At 40.6% G+C, this 24594-nt stretch overlaps 2 pseudogenes; both read left to right on the forward strand.

Moving 5' to 3' along the window:
* Positions 1–22917, forward strand: LOC104000809 (DNA repair protein UVH3-like; annotated as a pseudogene).
* Positions 22398–24594, forward strand: part of LOC103975195 (ARM REPEAT PROTEIN INTERACTING WITH ABF2-like) — a 21538-nt pseudogene continuing 19341 nt past the window's right edge.

Below are 24594 nucleotides of genomic sequence, written 5' to 3' on the forward strand. Positions count from 1 at the left end.
ATGGTGCAACAAAAGACGGGATGGAAATCAGCAAAGTTGGAAGGGTTATTGACCGCAGCAAGTAGCTTACCACTTTTAAATGTGTCCATTTATTAAAGTTAGCTTAACCATGGTTAACTTCAGTTATTATTAGTTGATCTGAGTTAAAGATATTAATGTACTTAAAATGCTGAGTATTTTGAGTTTCAACTGAGTCAAATAATTGATGCCATATTAATCATAATGTCGACATTTATGTTTTTTTTTTTAATTTTGGAAGAATATAGATGCTAAACATATAATTATAAGATATAAACTCAATATTGTCTTTTTTTTATTGGGAAGCTATGAATATCTCACCAAAGAACAACATGCTTTGACTTGGCAAGAGCAGAAAAAAGACAACAAAAAAAAAATTTACAACCAAGTCAACTTAAGTTTGTGTAAACCGGTTAAACAAGCTACAAATAAACTAAAGGATTATTCAAGCAATAGATCCAGTTGATGAAGAGAGCACTTATGCTGGCATGCACCTAACTGGTCAATAACAATAGCAAGAAGTCAGAACTCAGCTTAGAATTCAGTCAAGTCAATAGATCTTTGAGAACACGCATCATAATTAGCTAAGCGATCCCACCTCTAATTAAGGACCAAATAAGCATAATGTAGGAGTAGGTGAAAGGTACTGATGCTAGAACAATATGATGTATATATCAATGGATACTCGGTCAAGCAGAATACAAGATAGTGATATAGCATCATTAACCAAGTGGAATCGCAAGCATCAGTATACCAAGCAATGATAGTAGTAGTAGTAGTAGAGAGAGAGAGAAAGATAGAGAAAGGGGAAGCCATTGGGTTCGAAGAAAGAGAGGAAGAAAAAACAAAAAAAAGGAGTGTATTATGTTAGATGAGATAGAAGGAAGAATTATTGAAGAAGCTATCTAACATATTATCTTCCTATTTATATAAGTTGAGAGGAAGGATTTTTTTCGATAGAGTAGAGAGATTTTCTCATACAATTAGGAAAATCTTATCTGCTATCATGCCCCTACAAGATGGTGCTCCTATTAAGGAGACCAATCTTGGATTGATGCAATACAAAAAGTTTACAAGCGAGAGGCTTCGTAAGTGAGTTAGCTAATTGATCAGCCATATGGACATGAGAAACATAAAGTTGACAGCGGACAACTTGATCTCGTACAAAGTGGAAGTCAATAGCAATATGTTTCATGCGGGAGTGGAACACCGGATTAGCGCATAGATAGGTAGCTCCGATATTATCATAATATATTATAGGAGTGAAATTGATGTTGAGTTCCTGGAGTAGATTTGTGATCCAATTGAGTTCTATAGTGGTCGTGGTAATGACACGGTATTCAACTTCAGTTATAGACCATGCGATTGTCTTTTACTTCTTAGAACTCCAACTGATTGGATTAGTACCAAGGAAGATAATATACCCTGATGTGGATGTTCTATCATCAAAGTTACCTACCCAATCAGCATCGGCAAAAGCATGAAGATGATGTAAAGAGTGTTTACGAAGAAAGATATCATGATTGAGGGTCCCTTTAAGATATCGCAGAATTCGTTTGACCTTTGCATAAACTATAATAATTTGTTGATTGCAAAGGAGATGTTTGGACGAGTGAGAGCTAAGTACTGTAAAGGGCCAACAATTTGGCGGTATGAAGTGAGTTCCGTAGTAGGACTTCCATTAGATAATTTGAGAGAACCATTAGTAGAGAGAGGAGTTATAACTGCATTTTCATCCTGCATGTTTGTCTTTAATAACAAATCTTGAATGTACTTTCGTTGTGATAAAAAGAGACCTGAAGATATGAATGTAGCTTTGACGCCCATAAAGTAGTTCAAGGGTCCTAGATCTTTAAGTGAGAATCGATCTGCCAACTGTTCGATAAACGCTTGGATTTTGACGGGATTGTTGCCTGTGATAATAATGTCATCCACATATACCAGAATATATATTGTGTCTCTATGATGGTGTCGTAGAAATAACGAGGTGTTAGATTTGGAGTTGAGAAAGCTAACGGAAGTAAAAAAGGAGCTAAGTTCAGTGTAGCAAGCTCTTGGAGCCTAACGAAGTCCATAAATAGCTTTCCGAAGTTTGTAAACATGCTTTGGATACTGAGGATAAGTGAAACTAGGAGGTTTTTGCATAAAAACATCTTCGGTTAGAGACCCCTATAAAAAGGTATTATTAACATCCAATTATCGTAATTACCAGCCTTTAGTGGTAGCCAGACTTAAGATAAGCTGAATTGTAGTGGGCTTAACAATGGGACTAAACGTCTCAGTGAAATCAACTTCAGGTCGTTGATGAAACCGTTTGGTGATGAGGCGTGCCTTATATCGGGCAACATAGCCATTTGGGTTCCGCTTAATTCGAAAGACCCACTTACACTCGATGATGTTTTATGAATGATGAAAGGGTATTAGATCTCATGTTGAGTTATGGAGGAGGGCATTATATTCCTCACACATGGCTGTATGCCAATGCGGAGATTTTTGGGCTTGAGTGAAGGCGGTGGGTTCAACGATGGTAGATGATGAATCCATGATAGCATGTAGGTTAAGGACTTGACGCGATTTGAAAATATCACTCTTAAAGCATGTGGTCATAAGATGGTTGTGTTAGGATCGGAGTGGCACTAAAGGGGGGGTGAATCAGTGCAGCGGATTAAAACTTGTAAGTTTGAAACCGAATTCATAAATATAAGGAGATTTCAATTCGACAATAACTTGAGTAAAGTGAGAAGATGAAAACAAAAGCTTGCTGTAGTGTAAATAACAATTTTGGAAAGGTAAGTACTCACACATTCAAGGAACACACCAATTTAAAGTGGTTCAGTCAAATGACCTACATCCACTTGCGAAGCCTTCTTCGATTAGGCTCCCAACTTCCACTAGCAAATCGCTTTAAAGGAGAAGGACAAATACCCCTCTTACAACTTTTACAAGTGGTTCACACTCTAACAAATTTTCAACGAAAAGGAAGGAGATGAACACTCAAGCAATTGAAAATAAGGCTTGCTAAAACCTTTACAAAGGCTTTTGTCTCAATCTATTGCTTTTCAAAAAGTTGTGTTCTCTGTTGAGAATTGAGGGGTATTTATAGACCCTAAGAGGATTCAAATTTGGGCTCCAAATTTTTAATTCTCTTGGGTTCCCGATGATGGCGGTGCCACCGCTTTGTCACGAACTTAGCTGGTTTTGCCTAAGTCGTGCGGCACCCTTGCGTATCCGTCCGCAAAGGTCAGCCTCCCCGAAGCCTCCCATTGTCCCTTAGGACCACCAAAAGAGAGAACGGGTTAGAGAGAACGCCTCAATCGGGATCCACAAGCAAACATCTCCGAAAAACACTTCATAGACAATGCAAATTACAAACAGACTTTACAAGCTATGAACAGTGGCACAACAAGGGGTAAAATAGTCCATTACAGATCGAGAATCTCTCGCACGTGTCCACATGACATAACCTTTATTTACAAGCCTAAAGAGGCCACCAACCCAACTAAAATGGGACTATTAAGCCTTCGGCCGCCCCTCTACATTCTGTACAAGGCATGAACATGCTAAGAAACACGGACATACATGAGCATTACATCAAACATATTATTTAGAAGTTTGTCCGTGACATTCTCCCCCACTTATTCCTTCGACGTCCTCGTTGAAGCCTTTGTCGACACTGCAACTCCTCGCCTTTGCTGAGTCTTCAATCTTCTGCTCCAGCTACAATGCGCCTCTTGGCTCCCAGCTGCTCTCCGCTATTATTTTTGAGTAGTCGAACCTTTGATCTGCCATGCTGCTGCAACTCACCAATGACTCTGACTCTGGTGTGGGGTTGGCTGAGTTGTGTTGATCATTGTTGATTCCTACGGATCCCCCAGATGAAGGAAAAGACCATCCTTACTGCGCCAGTCTCTCAAATTCCTCATGCTGCTTGAACTGGGTGGATGCTTGTTGGAGCTTTAACGAGCATCATCTCGCAAACTTCTGAAGTTTTGGGTCCTTCCTCCATAAAATTTGCTCATTGACTCTTCCTTCACTTAGTTGTCACATCCCAGTATGTTCGCATCACTACCGCTTTCGATTGGCATTTCATTGGAAAATGAAGCGGACAATCTACTCTCAGTAGCACTGATCACCATTGGTGAGGATTTGACAACTATTGTATTCCATTATCTTCAAAGGGTCTCTGAACTTGTATAGAGCTCCTCTGCTGGATAGATAAGAGAATTGGGGTACTCGGTTTCGCCCATTCTCTTAAGAGTTGAGAATGCAAAGGTTACTTGACTTCGCCCGCCTCCTTGAGGTTGTACTCCATGCATCGAGCTGGTTATTGGCCTTCGCCTGCTCTTTGCTCGCACTTCTAAAGCACTTGATGCGTTTGCACTCCTTACGTTGAGTTAGCTACTGTGATTCACATTCTCAATGCCATTGAACTTCTGGAATGCAGGAAGTTTTCACCCCAACTTGGAGTAGTTCTCTCATAGGTTTGGTCGCCTCTGGGATTGTACCGTCTTCTCCATCAACCCTACCGCCTACTCCTCTGAGTAGCAAAGGTACAACACCGCGTACTGCCTGCTTCGTTCCTTGGTTATGCACTCTTGCATGACCCGAAGTCCTTCACTTTCGGCTATCTTGATGAGAAGCACATTGACACCGGTCTTACGAAGTTCTTCGGCCTCTGCCCTTCAGCCTTGTCTCGGTACTTGGAGATTGCCTCTGCATTCTCCACCTCCTCGGCCCCTTTCACGACCAAGCGCTCTCCCTCCATGAGAGCAAGGGATTAATGTCTTTCACGGAAGTCCCGCCTCTGCGGTACCATGGCGCTGCCATGCCCATGGCACTACTATCCGTCGCCTCGCATCTATATCCCTTTTCTTCACAATCAGTAGATATGCCTCTATGACACTCCTCCGAGTCCACCTCCATTCTAACTGATTGCTTGATTTTGGGTAGCTAAGTCCCTCTGGACTCGTCGTCGCTTCCTCGCCCCTTTCGACCCCCTGCTTCAACACCTCTGTGTTCTCCAAGCAGTCTGTTTGGTCGATGGAAAGATAGACTGTAACTCCCATGCATGGCCTCTGCCATCACGTTGTAGGGTTTGCACCGATTCTGTTCTCCTTAGCTTTCTTGGTAGCAACGTTCACTTACTCGGCCTTGTCCTCTGACTTGCCGGGCTCCCTTAAGCGAATATGAGCTCTGGAGCAGTCCAACTCTCTAGCTGCTTCGATCATACCTCTTCATGATCAAGTCCCTCCCATGGAACTCACTAGTACTTGCATTCGAACTTTTCCCTTAGTGGAACACAGCCCCCATATGCTGATGACCAAGGTTTTCATCCGATGCAAAATTCGATGCACGCCCGGAAGACCCGTCTCTGCGGTACCATGGCCTTCACTCCTTGAATCCATAGCCCTTCTTGCCATCGTGTTGTTCACCGAAGTGGAGCTTCCAGTAGCTCCCGATCATACCTCCATATGATCCAGTCCCTCCCAGGACTAAGTCGTGTGTATCGCATTGCCACAAACTGTTCCACCACGATCCGCTGCACCATGTCGCCTCCTGGTGACATCTCCATTGCATTCTGATCCTTGTAGAATAAACTCGAATTGTGAACCCTCCATGTATGGCCTCTGACAATAAATCGCAGGGTCTTCTCCACCTTCGATTTTGTTCGCCCCTTTGGCAATCGACCTTCATCCACACACTCTTGGGTCACACCTAGATGAAGCACCGCTCTAGGACAGTCCGTCGCCTAGTAGCTCCCGAAGTCCACCGACTTCACTGTAGTTTGTGCACCATTGTCTGGATCCTGGGCCTCTGCCCCTACCAGCACAATCTCCGCTGCGCACCGCTTCCTTTATAGCAACTCGAATGGCAACACTATGGCATATTCTTCAAGAGTACCCGCCTCTACGTCCTCTTGCCCCGTGCTAAGGCCTTATGTACCCAACTTCGCCTCCGCAAATTGAATCGCCTTAGTTCCTCCATCAAATGTTTCTCCGAGATAAGGTGCATGTGCCCCGAAGCTCCCTTCGTCTTTGGCACCATGCAAGATGAGTCCGCTCCGTCAGAATGAAGGACCCATGGAACAACATGATCCTACTCTTGCCTCTGCAAGAGTTCATGTCCTTGACCTCTGTCTAAGGAAAGCACTGTGCCTCTGCTCCACGTTCCAACTTCTATACTAGCTCCCTTCATGCGGCTTGAGTACTTCGCCAAGTTACACCCAAGTTGTTCCACTCCTCGTTCTCACATTTAGTTGATGATGGCCCTCGCGCCCACCATTCCACGGGTCAGCCCTCCCTTAAGTCCGATCTCCACATCGACTCCAAGTGTGCCTTCATTTAAGTTGCTTTGGGTCGCTCCCCCACTTGATCTCGCAATGCATCCACCAATGCATTCTCTCAAGCGAGATCATGCGACGACTCCTCGCCGCTTGCTTAGTCCATCGAGCTTCGTGGAGTTGTTGTTTCTTGAGGTACTCCTCAACATGTGAGGTCCATCCCACATGATTCTCCCTCTGGAGAGCCGAGACTTATCCCTCCTGGATAACTATCCCGTTGGAGCAACATCTCTCTTCGTTTCAGAGACCACCATCCCCTTGGACTACTCCGATCTGCTGAACAAACTGTGCATTGTTCTGCCTCCTGCAAACGCACTTGCTAGATTGCGACTCCCCGTCAATACAGTCCCCACTGCACCCCTCAAGGCCTAGCAACATGCTAAACTCGTTGCACACTTTAGCCTCCTACGGACGTATCCTTCGCATGCCAAAGAGAAAGTTTCAATGCTCCATGGTGCCGAGTTTCGGCGCCTTGGGATGGCCACGAACATTCCATCGTCCGCATATAAGCCCATGCATGAGTACCAAATTCTTCGAGTTAGCAATTCCCCTCACCTCTGTGAGCTTTGCATAACTCTTTTGGTCGTTGAGCAACTCATTCCACCTTGGATGGTCTCATCCTTTACCAAGCGCCTCTCTTGTCTTGAGCACCATCAAGTATAGTTGTCAACGTTGAGCCGTAGCTCAAACTCAGCCATCTCAACCTTTATGCGCTCCACATTCTTCCAAGCTTTCCTGTTCTCGTGGTGCCTCTTGCGCGAAGGGTTGGCCATTCCTCTGAATGCCAATGTCAGATGCCCGCTCCTCCGAGCGACTCCTTTTCCCTACATCTCCATGCCCCTTTTCCCCCAAACGGTCGCGCGTGTGCTGACTGCCCTCAACGCAGCCCCGCTAGGTCCCCCACGTTTGCATGCTAAGTGTTTCTATGAGTGCTTGTCCCGCTCTGATACCATATGTCACGGACCTAGCTGGTTTTGCCTAAGTCGTGCGGCACCCTTGCATGTCCGTCCGCAAAGGTCAGCCTCCCCGAAGCCTCCCATTGTCCCTTAGGACCACCAAAAGAGAGAACGGGTTAGAGAGAACGCCTCAATCGGGATCCACAAGCAAACATCTCCGAAAAATACTTCATAGACAATGCAAATTACAAACAGACTTTACAAGCTATGAACAGTGGCACAAGGGGTAAAATGGTCCATTACAGACCGAGAATCTCTCGCACGTGTCCACATGACACAACCTTTATTTACAAGCCTAAAGAGGCCACCAACCCAACTAAAATGGGACTATTAAGCCTTCGGCCGCCCCTCTACATTATGTACAAGGCATGAACATGCCAAGAGACACGGACATACATGAGCATTACATCAAACATCTTGTTTAAAAGTTTGTCCGTGACAGCTTGTTAGTGGTAGTGCCACCGCTTGTCAATGTTTGACACTGACAGTGTACTAGCGGTGCCACAGTCAGACCTCTCGAGTGTTGGGCGATGCCACCGCCTAGTCCGACGGTACTACCGCCCGATCCTTCGGGTTCTGGGTGGTGCCATCGCCTAGTTCGGTGGTTCCACCGCCCGACCTTATGTGTCACTGGTTGGGCTTCATATCTGGCCCAAACCAAGTCATATTCGGGCCCAGTTGGCCCCTAACCAGGATATAGGATTATCCCATAATCCTAACCCTAATTACATGCAAACTACGTAACTGAAAACATAGTCCTAAGTAAGTTTTTAACCGGCAAACGTCGAGTCTCCTTCCGGTGAGCTTTTCGACGATCTTCCGACGGACTTCCGATACACCCTCGGATTTCTTCCGACGGACTCCCAATAGGCTCTCGATCTTGTGGCGAGTTCAGTGAGTAGTGGAGCCTTCTCGGTGATCTCCGCGAACCTCCGACGATCTCTTCGGCAAACTTCCAAAAACTTCGATAAGTCCCCGATTTCTTCTCGGTTGGTTCTAGTAGCATCTCCGACAAATCTTCGAACTTTCGGCAGACTCTTGAACACCCATCGAACTTGACTCTGGTAGACTTGCTTTATGTCTTCAAGCTATCATAGTTAATCCTGCACACTTAACTCAATAATATGGATTAGATCAATTAACCCATCAATTAATTTCATCATCAAAATATGAGATTCAACAATCTCCCTCTTTTTTTATGATGACAATCAATTGATGATGGAGTTAAACATAACTCCCCCTATCTACATGTCATATAATGAGAAGATAAAAACTCTTGAATTCAATTTCTTTGAATTCAAGTCTAAACCGATAAGTTCTATCCGTTGAACTTATCGTTATTTTCTATAAGCATGAGCAAATATGAAACTTCGTATTCCTCAAAATTTCAAGCTATGAAAATTATTTTCATGTCAAATGACAAAAGATAATTATCATTTCGACAAGAGATATGAACTTTCAACATAAATCTTATGATATAAATGTAAGGTATGATTTCATATGATCATGAGATGAAACGACAACCAATCTAAAAACTTTCATATTGCGATATTCTCAAACAGTTTTACGATGCATATAAGACATTTTTGCGATGCATATAAGACATTTGCATTACGCAACATATTAGCTTTTGCAATTCATATAAGTTATGCTATCACATTTGCGATGCATATAAGACATTTGCATTACATAAGCTTTTGCAATTCATATAAGTCATGCTATCACATTTGCGATGCATATAAGACATTTGCATTACACAAGCTTTTGCAATTCATATAAGTCATGCTGTCGATGCATATAAGACATTTGCATTATACAAGCTTTTGCAATTCATATTTTGCACAAGTCATCAAGCTTCAACTTGGCATTAATATTGATCATTCAAGGAAGACATCAAATCATCCAAAATAACATGAAGGAGCCATCAAAATGTTGACAAAATTTTAGAAAGAAACATCAAACATCATATACTAGGATAATGTCAAACGCATGTCAAGGTAGCATAGAGGTTTACAATAATAAGAAAGAAGTCAAATCCACAAAAATAAAAAAGATGATGAAATTTTTTTGAAAAATATATACAATCAAGCTCATTCACAAGGACAATTCAACATGCCTAAGTCCCTTCTAATAAAGTCAAATTGATCTTCATTTAAGGCTTTTGTAAAAATATCCGCTAATTGATGTTTTGTATTAATAAATTCTAGAATGACATTATTATTATTGACATGATCTCGTATAAAGTGATGCCTAATGTCAATATGCTTAGTTCTAGAGTGTTGAGTTGGATTTTTGGTTAGACAAATAGCACTTGTATTATCACATTTTATGGGAATGTTCTTTAAGTAAATTTCATAGCCTTCCAACGTATTTTTCATCCAAACAACTTGTGCATAGCATGCACTTGCAGCTATGTATTCGGCTTCCACCGTAGATAGTGCAACCGAATTTTATTTCTTGGAAGTCCAAGAAACAAGTGCATGTCCTAAAAATTGACATGTTCCAAATGTGTTTTTTTTATCTATCCTACATCCGTCAAAATCGGCATCTGCATCAGCTATTAAATCAAAATTATTGGATTTTGGATACCATAATCCTAAATTAAGAGTTCCTTTAAGATATCTAAGGATTCTTTTAACACTTTTAAGATGAGATAGTTTAGGATTAGCTTGAAACCTAACACAAAGTCCTACACTAAATACGATATCCGGTCTAGTTGTGATAAGGTAAAATAAACTATCAATCATTCCCCTATATTTTTTTGATCAAAGCTTTCACCACTTTCATCCATGTCTAACTTAGTAAAAGTACTCATAGGAGTGTTTATAGCTTTTGAACCATCCATGTTAAATCATTTTAACAATTCTAATGTATATTTAGATTGATTAAAAAATATACCATTACTAAGTTGTTTAATTTGTAATCTTAAAAAGAAGGTTAATTATCCCATTAAGCTCGTTTCAAATTCATGACTTATACATTTGGCAAATAATTCATATATTCATCCGAAGAACCAAAAATAATATCGTCAACATAATAGGAAAATCTTAAGGTAGGAAGTAAAAGTCACTTAGAGTGAGAGAGGAGATATATATATATATATATATATATATATATATATATATATATATATATATATATATATATAATGGGCGCGCGAATGGACATAGTGATTCTTGAATCGAATCCAATTGGTTAATGTAAGCTGTTTCTTATTTTGGATTCCGAAGCCCCCAAATTAATTAGACGACATCGTGATCGACCGCTAGTCCCGATCATTGAATCACGGCCGTTTATTTCGATCTGTAACGCATTGAATCCATCGAAAATCCTGAAGGCGATGCGGGCCGACAAGGGGGAGATGGTGCGCAACGCCCACCTCCTCGGCTTCTTCCGCCGCATCTGCAAGCTCCTCTTCCTTCGCACCAAACCCGTCTTCGTCTTCGACGGCGCCACCCCCGCCCTCAAGCGCCGCACGGTCGCCGGCCGTCGCCGCCACCGCGATCGCCCCCGTGCCAACATCCGCAAGACCGCCGAGAAGCTCCTCCTCAACCGCGTTTGTCTCTCTCTCTCTCTCCCTCCGTCCTCTTTTCAGTTGTCTGATTGTATGCATTGACCTATATAGCTCAAGGCGAAGAGGCTTGAAGAATTGGCAGCCGAGATCAAGAAGCAGAAGGAAGGATCGAAGGAGAAGCAGATTACGGACGAGGACACAAAGGGGAAAAAGGTCTTGGATTCGAATGACGAAATTGGGGCTGAAGGAAGCAGCGTTCTACCTCGTGGTGATATGGAATCAGGGGTTTCTTCCCAGGAAAACCTAGATGAGCTGTGAGCAATGTCATGTCCGTAGTTTTCGCTCTTCTTCTTTCTCCGTCACGACCCAAAACAATCCTTTTGCTATGTTACTAATGTCTAATACATTGTTCTGTCGCATCAAGATTGGCCGCATCCCTTGCTGCGGAGGAAGAGATGGAGATCAATAAGAATGTGCTTACATCCGAGGGTGGTCTGGATGAAGCGGAGGACGACAATGATGAAAATGAAGAAATGATTTATGTGAGTTCGTTTAGAAGTCTAGTCATATTTTTTCTCTATATTTTTTGTAGATGAAGTAAACGTAGCTAGTTTCTTTTTTTTTTTTGACTTTTCGCATCTAATTGCATTCTCTGGTGGCAATGTAAATTCTAGAATTTGCCCAGATAGAAACTGATTTAAAATGAACGAATGACCATTACATCCCACATGAACGCATTCATGATTACATGAACATGAATGTGTAAATAATCACTGTCTCACGCAATGTTGGAATGTTGATCTAACTTATGAGTATTATCATTTATCTTCTTACTTTCTTACATGTTTATTAGTTAAATGACACTAATATCAGCAATTGGTGTTTAGATAATATTCATAGTAATGGAAACTTGCAAAGAATGCTAAAAAGCTCTAGAAATAAGTTTATCTTAGCAGCAACAACATTAAAATAATTTTTTACAACTTTCAAAACTTGTTGTTGAAGAAAAATGAAGGTGATTTGAAGTTTTTTTTACAACTTCATTTCAAGTAAACTCTACAAATACATTTTACAAATCCAAGTTCCTCTTCCACGTAAAAACTCAACACAAGAAAAGAATAAATAGGATACATGCTAAGATGATCCAATCATGGATCACAGTATCGTGTTGATCGGTGGTATTGGCCCATGAACAAATCGATGTAGTGTAGTCGGTATTGACGTACCATATGTCTGAATATTAGTACATCCCAATTTTCTTTTTAAAAAAGCATTGGAATTCATAGAAGAAAATTTTAAGTATTTAATCCTAATTAATGATAACTTATTATATTTAAATAAGAATATAGTGTATATGAGGCATGAACATAAGGATGAGAAAGTGAATTTATCTTTTTAGTACCACCAATTTGACCCTAAATATCCCTAATTTAGGTCTAAATATAAGAGAATAAACCTAGTTGAGACTAAACATAAGAGAATGACCTTAATCACGTTTAATCTTTATACAAAATGATGATAAAACATAGAAAAAAGCTAAATGCTATCTTAAATTAGACTAAAATTCCATCATATCTTGAGTTCGAATCCCTCCTTTATTTAAATCAATATCTTGATTATCACTAATCACCGATCATGAACTTTCACAAATAAAAGTGCGAGAATGAGTGAGAAAGCGAATGAGAATGAGAGTGAATGAGAGTAATACTGAGTGAAAAGGGGAAAACATGAGGATTTAAAGTTCCAAAAGAGGCCTCAATGGTCAATTCGAGTATTCGGGTTTCACTTGAGCCGATTTAGATTGGTATCGATCAAATTTTGTCCAATACAACATGAGTTTTCAAGGTACTGAACGACATATCATCCATACTTTGCTGATACCGAATGTGATTCTTGCATACGATCTGAAACAGGCTTATCACTTTCCAATCAGTGGGCAAACTGGTACACGTCGTTTCATGTTATTTTGGATGGTATGCCATGCAATGCATCAAATCTTGATTGCATATACTGTTTGATTTTCACTTTTCCATTTAATCTTTTTTCATCAGTGAAATGTCATATTCCTCTATTGTTGTATACTTTAATCATACAAAAAATAGAGAAAGACTCCAATTTTTCCTTTTGCTCCGACAAACACAGAAACAGAAGGAAGGAGTGATTCAGAAGTTTTTTCGGGAACAGAGTATTATTAGAACAAAACATTAAGCATCCTTCCAAAAAACCACTGCTCCTGGGTGGTGGAGCAGCATACTGTGGTGCTCCTATTACAGGAAGCCCATGGTAGTATCCTACATCAACAAAAATATGATTTCCACAAATTACATTGATTTGTGCTGAACTATATGTGTTGGAGTTATAAATTAGATAAAACTCCATGATTTGGAGTTACAAAATACAACATTTAAAATTTGATAAAACTTATTCCTGCAACTACACATGTTTGGTATCGATCTGACATCAAACTATATAAATTAATACCAATCAGTATATATTTAATTTTCATTACATTTTCAGTGGTACTAGATGGTGTAGACCAGTGTGCCAACCAATATATTGGCGCTGTAGTGGTTTGATTGATTGCTGAAATCGGATGCTTATTGTGCTAACTAGCATTTATTTACGTCTTGATCATGATGCTTAATGTGCTAACTGCTAACTAGCATTTCATAGGTGGTAAAACAGTTCATTCTCTATTTGAGGTCACTTTTCTACTATTGGTGCTCTATATTAGGGTTCTTGCATCAAGAGGAGTTGGAAACAGTGAAAATGGGGATCATTATTCATTGGCAAAACAAAGCACTTCAAATTCAGCAAAATGCAGCTTGCTTAGTAGTCAACCTAAATTGGTTAAGTAGGTTTCTGTTAGTAAACGTGAAAGGATTTTGGACCTGATGTTGAGACATATTGTGATGAGAATGGTCTTGTTCGAGTTAGCAGAGTTAAAGGATTAGGAATTCGCATGACTCGTGATTTACAGAGGAATTTAGATCTGATGGAAAAGTATGAGCAGGAGAAAAGAAGGGGAGATAACTCCTCAGATCGGGTGGCTTCCCACACCAAAAATGTTGTTGATGTCTCCGAAGGTCTTTCTGGAAATAATCATTCCCCAAGTGTTGCAAGTAATGAAGGAATAGGTGTAACATTTACTGAGAAAAGTAGTTCACTCCCACTAGACAGGAGAGGTTACATGGATGAACTTGCTATTCATGGTAGTGAAGGTGCAATTGTGATTTCCTTCTCAGAGGATGACAGCGGGAAGAAAGCTACGGATGATGATAATATATTCATGCAATTGATTTTTGGAGGCCAAAAAACCAATTTACCCTTGGAATGTGTTCATTCAGATAAGAGCACAAATGATTCTGAATCTGATTGCAGTTGGGAGGAAGGTCTAGTTAAGGAAATTTCTGAAATTCCAAATAGTTTTGCTGATATAACTGCAAGTCCGAAAAGTGACTTGAAGAAAAACCAATCGTCTTTAGCTGAGAGCAGCTATGAAGTAGCTGGTGTGGATTGGGAGGAAGGGGTGTGTCAAAATCCTGACACAAGTTCTCAATTTCTAGATAAACTTGTAAAAGATGTTTCTAGAGGAATGCTTCAGGAAGAAGCTGATATACAAGAAGCAATAAGGAGAAGCCCTGAAGATTTTAAGGAACAAAACTCTTCAACCAATTCTTCAGCAGTTACAAAATTAATGAGATCAGTGAAAGATCAAATCTCTGATGGGGTTATTTTGCACAAACTGGTGACAAATACTTGTGTTCATTTAGGTAATGATGCTGAGGAAAGTCCATCATGTAATGATGAACAGTTGGATAATCGCTGCAAAGAGGATGATTTGCAGATCCCTGATTCTTCAAAGAATAATCTTGATTCATATAATTTATCTGGTTTAGATTGGTTTAGATTTGGATGGAGAATCATCTCTGCTAAGTAGAAGAGAAGATGAACAGAATGTAATGACTTCACAAAGAGGCAACATTCCACCTAGCAAACCTTCTGATGGTCACCCAAGTTGGTTGGAACAATCTCTTGATGCTAGTTATCAAGTCCAAATTAAATCTTGTTCAAGAATGTCCATGGAGGAATTGTGTGAGATCAAGGCCTAATACCAGCACTAAGATTACAGATGATGGATCTGAAGTTGTTGTTGGTTCCTCAAATCGTGACAGTCGCCATCTATCTAGATCAAGTGTATCGCCTGAAAGAGGATATAATAATTCATTGTCAGGAAATAGCTCCTTGATGGAAGAAATTATAGACACTGGTATGAAATCACAGCAGAATATTGCTGAGAAAGATAATACTATATCTGATCATATTGGATATAGTACACAGATCTTAAACAATCAAATGGAAGTATCAGAAGCTAGTTTGGACAAAGAAATCTCTCTCCTTAGACAAGAACGTGTGAACCTTGGAAATGAGCAAAGAATGCTCGAGCGAGATGCTGAGTGTGTGAACAATGAGATGTTTGCTGAGTGTCAGTTGCTCTTCAGGCCTTTCTGGTATTTTAGGAGAAAAAGTTTAAGAATCTAACCTATATAGTTTCTGACATTCTGTGTTCTCTGCGAGTTTATGTAATTTTATGCTTAAAATATCTAGCATAACTGATAACATTTACTAAAAGTAGAGATTAAAGGACCCTTCAATTATCATGTTCTTCACGTTTCTATTAGGAGCTTCTTCCCTCACCTTGGTAGTTTCATTGGCATAAAAGCTACAATTTTGGTAAACATCAATACTATACACTTGGCAAAAGGTTTATTTAATTGTTATCTGCTCAATCCTGAGCTATGATGCAAGCAATGTTAATGCACACATGCAGCTCCTCATTACTTTTCTGAAAAATTGTAGGAACTGTTTCAAATGTTTGGTTTGCCTTATATTATTGCACCTACAGAACAGAAGCTCAGTGTGCTTATATAGAAATGACAAACCTTGTTGATGGTGTTGTAACTAATGATTCTTATGTCTTCTTGTTTGGAGCTCGAAGTGTCTACAAGTACATAATCGATGATCGGAAATATGTTGAGACATACTTCGTGAAGGTGTCTGTTCCTTTAACTTATCAATCAATAGCTTGTAGTTTCCATATTTTAAGTAAATTTATACCTCTAATTATCTCAAAAGCTTTAGTTCTACTTCATCTGTACAACATACTCAGCAGAATTTTGAGGGCTAATATGTTGGGCATAGTCTGGAGCAGAAAGTTCAATGTACTGTATTGTACCCAGTCTGTTCCAACATGCACCAGCAACATATCTTCATAGAAGTACCTTTGCATTTTAGTCCTCTATTGGCAAGGAACATACACTTGAATTCTTAGCTACTTAATTATTCATGGTGTTTGCCTTTGTCATTAGCAAGTTATGCTGCTTTTGGTAGATTGTAGAGCCAGTTCTATTTGATGTTTGGTGCATAAAACACATTCTTGTAGAGTTATAGTTATGGTCAAATAGAAGAATGCTCGAATACATCCCATAGGTTTGTGATTTTGCAAATATTTCTTTCTCTTATCTCAGGATATTTAGTGCGAGCTTGGCTTAGATCAAGACAAACTAATCCGTATGGCATTGCTTCTTGGAAGTGATTATACTGAAGGAGGTAGGTAAGCTGCAATGATTCCTTCAGTAGGCTTGCACATGCATTTGATATATTAATATAATAATATATTAAATATTTAGTACATATTGCAATGAATGTTCTCTATGTCTAAGATACTTAAGCATTAATTAAGGCTACATAATTTTTACCATAAAGGAAAGGTCACCAAATTCTATTGATAGCTGAAGAAATTTTGTTAATTCTACTCCAGCTATGATGAAGGGTTTTCCTAAGTTCTTACTTTGTGAATGAATGAGTGGATTTATATGCTATGATGTAATTTTTTTGAATATTTACTTTGTGGAAGATGGCTATTCTCGATAATTAAGTAAATGAACTAAAACTTACCTATATCAAATAAATTAAATCTCTTAAATATAGTTTGTGGATATTTACAATTCTTAAGCAGTTTAGGTTGGCTACCCACTGGGAACCTTTATAACTCCAAAATGTCCCTATATATTCTCATAATTATATATAATCTAAAAATATTTCAATGCTTAATAGTTGTTTTAACAATTGAACCTAATTTCCTTTTTTATGTGATTATTAGATTTGAAAGCTCTATGACTAGTATGTGGACGTTTTTTTTCTTCTGCTTTGTATTTCTAGGTTAAGGGAGTGAATTGGTCAAGTTTGTAAATTAAAATTGGCTTCGGAGAATTGTTAATGATTTTTAGGGCTGAATGTATTAATCAAGTGATTAAGTCTCTTCATGCAATTGTTTTTAAGCATTTCTCATTTCATCTTGATCACTTGAGCACCACTTGTTTATCATTTATTTATGCAAGGATGAAATGATTTAGAATTTTCACCTTTAGGCCATTTTTGTGACTCGTAAGTCATAATTTGACATCTATATATCTTTCGATCTTACAATATCAAACAGGCTACTATGTCAGTGTCGACGTACCATATGTCTGAATATTAGTACCTCCCAATTTTCTTTTAAAAAAAAGCCAAAGATGATTAGAATTTACAAAAAAAATCATTTTTAAGTATTTAATCCTAATTAATGATAACTTATAATTTTTAAATAAGAATATAGTGACTGGATCAAACTGGTAAATTCATACATTAAAAGGAGGCAACACTTTTCTTTATGGTTCTGGGGTTGCACACTTGAATGCACTTTGGCTGTGTTGCAAGGGTAGAATCAGCTGCTGCTCTGAATTTATCAGGGGCTGTGGTCATGCAGGGGATAAAGAATGGTTGCTACCTGTATTTACCACACATAATCTTCAAAAGGATGTCAAAGAGGAAGTTTTATCATGGAAAGTGAGATGTGGGCTTAGAGAGTTACAGGTTTCTTATTTTGGTGATTTAGTGCTAGGATGTATATTTTGTTTTTCTATTTCGATAGCACGACAGCTGTGCTGTTTGGCATGCCATGTAATGACTTGTAATGGTGGCCAGCAGGAACCTCAAGTGTCCCCAGACTTTAAATCATTGGATAAAACATCTGAAAGTATTACCTTTTGTGATATCCTAACAAGATAAATCGCTTATTAAAACTTTAGTTCTTTGTGATTGTAAAAGGTTGCAAGGAGTGATGATAATGATGGAGAAGAAAGAGTGAAATCCTCCTCAGGTGAAGGAATCTTGAGAAATAAGATTGAGAACATGTTGAGGGTTTCCTTTATATTTCCTTGAATAGCTTAGATTTGTGATGATCAAATCATGCAGATCTCTGGTCAAATTTTGCATCAGTATATTAGAAGATTATTATGTTGTTTCTTTGCTTCCAAATGCTTGAGGAGGTGACTGGCATTAGTCTCCATTCATTTGGTCAGTGACAAACGGTGATGAATGGAAGTGAGTTTTCTGGTGGAAGGTGGTGGATGAGGTGAGAATTTTCTTTGTTGTTTCAGATAGATGTATCCCATGAGGATGAGATGCTCCTAGTAAACATGGCGTCGTAGAAGAGAAGGTGGTACGAGGAAACTTCCTAGAGGCTAAGATCTCTTCAGCCTGAATCTTGCTCGAATAAGGCCAACTACATGAAAATTTTGAACTTGGTAGGTGGTTTGGCTTTTTAAAGTATGCATCGACATTGGAAAGGAGAGAGTATCTACGAAAACACTACCCTTCAGTTTTATCATGATAATCTAGGGATTTAGTTTAAAGCAGAAGCATGGGCTGCCTTCATTTACAGAAGCAGATGATATACAAGTCTAGACAGATCGAGTTTCTAAAACTGTGATTCATTGAGATGATTTCACACTCTTTAAATTATGCAACTCTAATCACTGGGGAGAGTAGCGATCTGGGAATCAGTTGTTAGAGAGGTATAGCTGCACCAAATTGTTTAGATTGTTACCATACAAAGGTAGCTGTTTTGGTGTTTGAGACTAATGAACAAGAATTTGTATTAGGGAAAAGGCAGAAGAAAGGAGAAAAGGGAAATGACAACAGATATTCATGCTGAAAAATCCCATAGCTAAAGGTGGAGGATGAATTTCAATCAAGTCCATGTTGACTTTGCTTTCCAAATTTATGCTATCTTTCTTCTTCTAAAACTTTCAAGTTTTCTATATCATTGATGTTGATATGTTAGAAACATTGAGAATAGCTAATCTCAACAGTTATATGTGATTTTAACAACATTGTATGATAAGTATTAAGGCTACTAGATTATATCCTACTTACACTAAAGCATTTGTTCCTTTTGCCTCAAAAATCATTTTCTATATTTATCCCACTCACCTTTGTAAATGTCTGTAGGTTGTGTTGGGAAAAGTTTGGATGGACTACCCAGAAGGCTGATGAATTACTTGTACCTGTTTTAAAGGAGTACAACAAACACAAGGTTTATATTCAGCAGTGATTGCAAAAGGCGCTCGGGCGCTCGCCTAGGCGCTCGGGCGCTCGCCTAGGCGCTCGGGCGAGGCGAGGCGAGGCCCAAGCGCCTCGCTAATGTCTCAGGCGGCGCGCTTCAATCAGGCGCCGCCTGGGCGCTCGCCCGAGCCCAGGCGCTGGGCGCTTCAGGCGAGCGCCTGGGTAAACCGAACCAGAATTTTAGGTCTGGTTCGGTCTTGGTTCGGTTGTTAGTTGGTTCAATCGAACCAACTAAACCGATATAACCCCAACCCTAACCCAACACTAACCTGCTGCCGATCCCGATCGCGATCTCGTCGCTCGCTGCCGCTGCTCCCGCTGCCGCTGCTCGCCGCTGTCGCTGCTCGCGCCTCCCGCGAGCCTTCCCGCTGCTCGCGCCTCCTGCGAGCCCTCCTGCTGCTCGCGCCTCCCGCGAGCCCTCTCGCTGCTCGCGTCTCCTGCGAGCCCTCCCGCGAGCCTTCCCGCTGCTCGCGCCTCCCTTGAGCCCTCCCGCTGCTCACGCCTCCCGCGAGCCCTCCCGCGAGCCCTCCCGCTGCTCGCGCCTCCCGCGAGCCCTCTCGCCTCCTGCGAGCCCTCCCGCGAGCCTTCCCGCTGCTCGCGCCTCCCTCGAGGCCTCCCGCTGCTCGCGCCTTCCGCTCCCTTTCCCTTTCCCGCTGCCGCCGCTCGCCGCTGCCGCCGCTCACCGCTGCTGCTGCTGCTGCCGCTGTCGCCGCTCACCGCTGCTGCTGCTGCTGCCGCTACCGCCGCTGCTGCTGCCGCCGCTCGTCGTTGCTTCCTCGTTTCTCCGTCAGCAGGTTTATACTGTTAATGTGATTATATTTATTAATTATATTATATATTTTTATATTTTATTTAAAATTTTAAATAATTATATTTATTAATTATATTTTATATTTTTATATTTTAGCGCCTCGCTTCGCTCGGGCGAGCGCCTAGCGCCTCGGGCGTTTTTGGACCTTGGCGCCTTTTGGCGCCTAGCGCTTTTTAAATCACTGATATTCAGTACTTACCTTCATCTTGTGGAACAGTTATAGTTGAATCACCTTTAAATTATTTGTTCTAGTTTTGGTGTGTACGATTTAATTCAACTTATAATTTTTCCGCTCGCCTGCCTTAGCTTCTTAGTTGAAAGCTTAGTTCTTTCTTTGCCTTTTTGTTTTCAGTTACTTGTCACGTTTTTGTCATTTCTCATAAGCAATGTTGTCATTGCAAATATTGTTTGCTTTTTTTCTATTTCATTATGATAATTTTGCTTAGTTTCATCACATCATCCTCAGATATTTGACAGCTAATTTGTATTTACCTTTCTCATTTAGTTGTTTCTGATTTAAGGCATGCCCCCTAACGATTGTTGCCATATGTTCCATTTTATCTGCTTAAGATGTTGGGCTGAACTCAGAAGTTCTTAATCCAACTTTCATTCTTTTGTTCTTGATACAGACGCAACTGCGGCTAGAGGCATTTTATACATTCAATGAGAGGTTGCAAAAGCACGTAGTCAATGAATTAAGAAGGCTTTGAAAGGAATTACAGGCACTTTGTCATCTGATTTGAGTGATGAACTTGTCAAAGAAGGGCTCAGTTCTAGGAAAAAACGATGCACAGGACTCTCTACAGGAGAGGAATATAAACCTAAGAACTCTACTGGTGGTAACTCTAAAAGGGGTAAGAAAGTTCCGAGACAATGGAGAGGGCAGAAGACTGAGAAATAATTTATTTATTCAGAGGATCTGGCTGGAGAGTCACTTGTACTGGTAAAAGATGATATAGATGATACTAGCGTTTAGAGTCTGAATAGGACAGTTAAAGGGAGAAGAGGAAGGGGAAGGGGAAGGGGAAGAGGAGCAAGAGGAAGGGGAAAGGGCAGAGGTAGAAGCAGTCCAATAAAGGCAGACTCTGATTCTACTGATGATGGTGATGATTATACTGCCAATGTTCAGTTGGAAAATCACTCCAAGGTGCCTGAAGTTCTGCCAAAGTTGTGCAGTGTAAGTTTGCTCGTGTCATATCCATGATATTGCAATGCTGATGCACTCATCTCTTTAGATTATTGGTTGTGTTTCCTATTTTTGTTGTTAAATTCCAGATAGTTTTTCTGTTTTAAATACTTCCTGAAAGAAGACTGCCATCACTCAGCTAGTTGGATAGTAGTTTTATCGTTGTTTTTAAACTTGCTTCAAAACTCTTAAGCAGGGTTTAACTTGCAGTATGGTTATACCAGAACCTCACTACATGAATAAAATAATTTAAAATTGCTTAACATGTCGGTGTTGGTTGTACTCCATTTTGTGGGTGTGTGATCAAACTGGTACGATAAGGTCATTACACCTCAATATTTTTAACCTTGCTCTTTAGTTTATATATATGCATGTATATTTATATTAACATAATTTTTGTCATTAGCATCTTTCATTTCTAATTTGTTTCCATGAACTTACAATTATCCAATCGATGAGGCCGTTGATGCAAGTACAATATGCAGAAGAAGATTTTGAAGTTGATGACAGTAATGGAACACTGAACCCGAGCAGTAGTAAGTTGCTAGGAGTTACGACAGAGCAGGAACAAATTGAGAATGACAGTAGGAGTTGAGTTGGAGATTTATCTGATGTTGACAAAGGAGCACATACATTTTCCAAGGATAGCTCTTTCAGAGAGTACCTTTTCTCAAGAGGTGGATTCTGTCTGGATGATAATGATCTACAAGGTGATGCGATCCAGCTGGCTGCCAGTCCAATTCAGGGTTCAGCAGAGATGGATCATGAAGATAGAGATGGCTGCAAACAACGTGCTCCGGAGGATGACACATCTCGAGACTATCTTTTCAGTGGTGGTGGGTTCTGCTTGGACGAAAGTGACGAACAAGTTGACGCAACTTGACCAACTTCAAGTCAAATTGAGAATTCAAGGCCCTCGAGGGTAACCTCTGACATCTCTGAAGATCCTCAAAATTTTTCGGGCCATTCTGTGCCTGATGATATGAAGAAAACATCAGAACCTCTTCAAGATGGTTCATTGCTGGTTGAAAATATTACTTCTATTCAGGATGGTCAAAACAACCTTGGCTTGAGTGCTATGTCTTCGCTAAGACGGAAGCAGAGGAAAACATAACATCCTGCCCATGAGGGTCATCCATAAGAAGTTGCAGGGTTCAGGCAGTGGGTGGGTTTTTGAGTGTGTTCAGTTAGTGATCAAGTGTTCTTTTCAACCTGAGAAAGGTGCAGAGGCTGTGGTAGCTTAAGCCCTCGCTTTCCTATAATATTTATTTTTGGTCATGTCACTGATATTCCTCTAGCTATTTTGTTTGAATTATACATAAACTATACTCATCAGGGAAATATGGAACAAAAGTGTCAAATGTATACAATGTAGCAATACGTAGAATATCAAAAATAGGCATGGATCTTCTTTTCTCCTTTTTAATATTTCCATGTCAGAACAGCAAATCTGACATCTTTGAGATCGGTTCTAGCTGAAAGCATTCTCTCGTGGTTGAAGTAAGTAGGAATGTCACCAGACAATGAACTGCCCCACAGTTTGTTGCATTGGTCTATCATATTTCAATGGTTAATTCTTGTCTTTACAATTTGTTCTCTGTAGGTTGTTTTCGGCTACATGCTTTGCCTAACATTCTTGAGAAACTTGTGTAACAGGAAGAAATATTCCAAATCTGTCATCCAAGCCAGGTTGTCCGCAATGGGTTAATATTATCAGCCTTCTAAATGTCCCCGTCTTCTGATCGTCATCATCATCATCAAGTTTTCCTCTCTACTGTTGTCAACAAAAGGTTGAGCATGCATGTAAGTATGCAATACACATAAATATGTCCTTGTATCATGCAGCAAATCCAATTGTCTTATTGCCAATAAGATTGATAGCTGATCATATTTTTCCTTGATTTTTTTTTTCTGTCTGATTGCTCGAGTGTTCCTTGTGATTGTGTATTACAATGCTAATGCAATCAAGCACATTATTGCTTCTCAATTCTATGAAATTTAGGTTCTATTGTAACCAAGGTTCGTTGTACCATACCGTACCGACGTTTCTACCTGGGCTCGGTACAGTACGGTACGGTACCGGTGTACCGGGCGGTACATCAGGGCGTACCGAGCGGTACATCAGGGCATACCGAGCGGTACACCCTAGTGTACCGAATAATTTTTTATTTTTTTCATACTATAGCAGTGCTACAGTATAGTACTGTAGCACTGTAGCGGTACCGGGCGGTCTGCGTACCAATAACCTGTCGGACCAGTACGTACCGCACGTACCGGGCTGTCACAGACAAACTTCTAAACATGATGTTTGATGTAATACTTATGTATGTCCGTGTCTTTTGGTATGTTCATGTTTTGTACAGCATGTAGAGGGACGACCGAAGGCTTAATAATCCCATTTTAGTTAGGTTGGTGGCCGCTTTAGGCTTGTAAATAAAGGTTGTGTCATGTGGATACGTGTGAGAGATTTTCGGTCTATAATGGACCATTTTACCCTTTATTGTGCAACTGTTAAGAGCTTGTAAAGTCTGTTTGTAATTTGCATTGTCTATGAAGTGTTTTCGGAGATGTTTGCTTGTGGATCCCGAATGAGGCGTTTTCTCTAACCTGTTCTCACTTTTGTGGGTCCTAAGGGACATGGGAGGCTTCGGGGAGGCTGACCTTTGTGGACGGACATGCAAGGGTGCCGCACGACTTAGGCAAAACCAGCTAAGTCCGTGACAGATGGTATCAGAGCCGGACAAGCACTCATAGAAACACTTAGCATGCAAACGTGGGGGACCTAGTGGGGCTGCGTTGAGGGCAGTCAGCACACGCGCGACCGTTTGGGGGAATACTGGCATGGAGATGTAGGGAAAAGGAGTCGCTCAGAGGAGCGGGCATCTGAGATTGGCATTCAGAGAAATGGCCAACCCTTCGCGCAAGAGGCACCACGAGAACAGATAAGCTTGGAAGAATGCGGAGCGCACAAAGGTTGGGATGGTTGAGTTTGAGTTACGGCTCAACGTTGACAACTATTCTTGATGGTGCTCAAGGCAAGCGAGGCGCTTGGTAAAGGATGAAACCATGCAAGGTGGAATGAGTTGCACAACGACCAAAAGAGTTATGCAAAGCTCACAGAGGTGAGGGGAATTGCTAGCTTGAAGAATTTGGTACTCATGCATGGGCTTGTATGCGGACGATGGAATGTTCGTGGCCATCCCAAGGCGACCGAAACTTGGCGCCATGGAGCATTGAAACTTTCTCTTCGGCATATGAAGGATACGTCTCTAGGAGGCTGAAGTGTGCAACGAGTTCAGCATGTTGCTAGGCCTTGAGTGG

This window comes from Musa acuminata, chromosome BXJ1-2 (assembly GCF_036884655.1).
Source record: "Musa acuminata AAA Group cultivar baxijiao chromosome BXJ1-2, Cavendish_Baxijiao_AAA, whole genome shotgun sequence".
Taxonomy (NCBI): domain Eukaryota; kingdom Viridiplantae; phylum Streptophyta; class Magnoliopsida; order Zingiberales; family Musaceae; genus Musa; species Musa acuminata.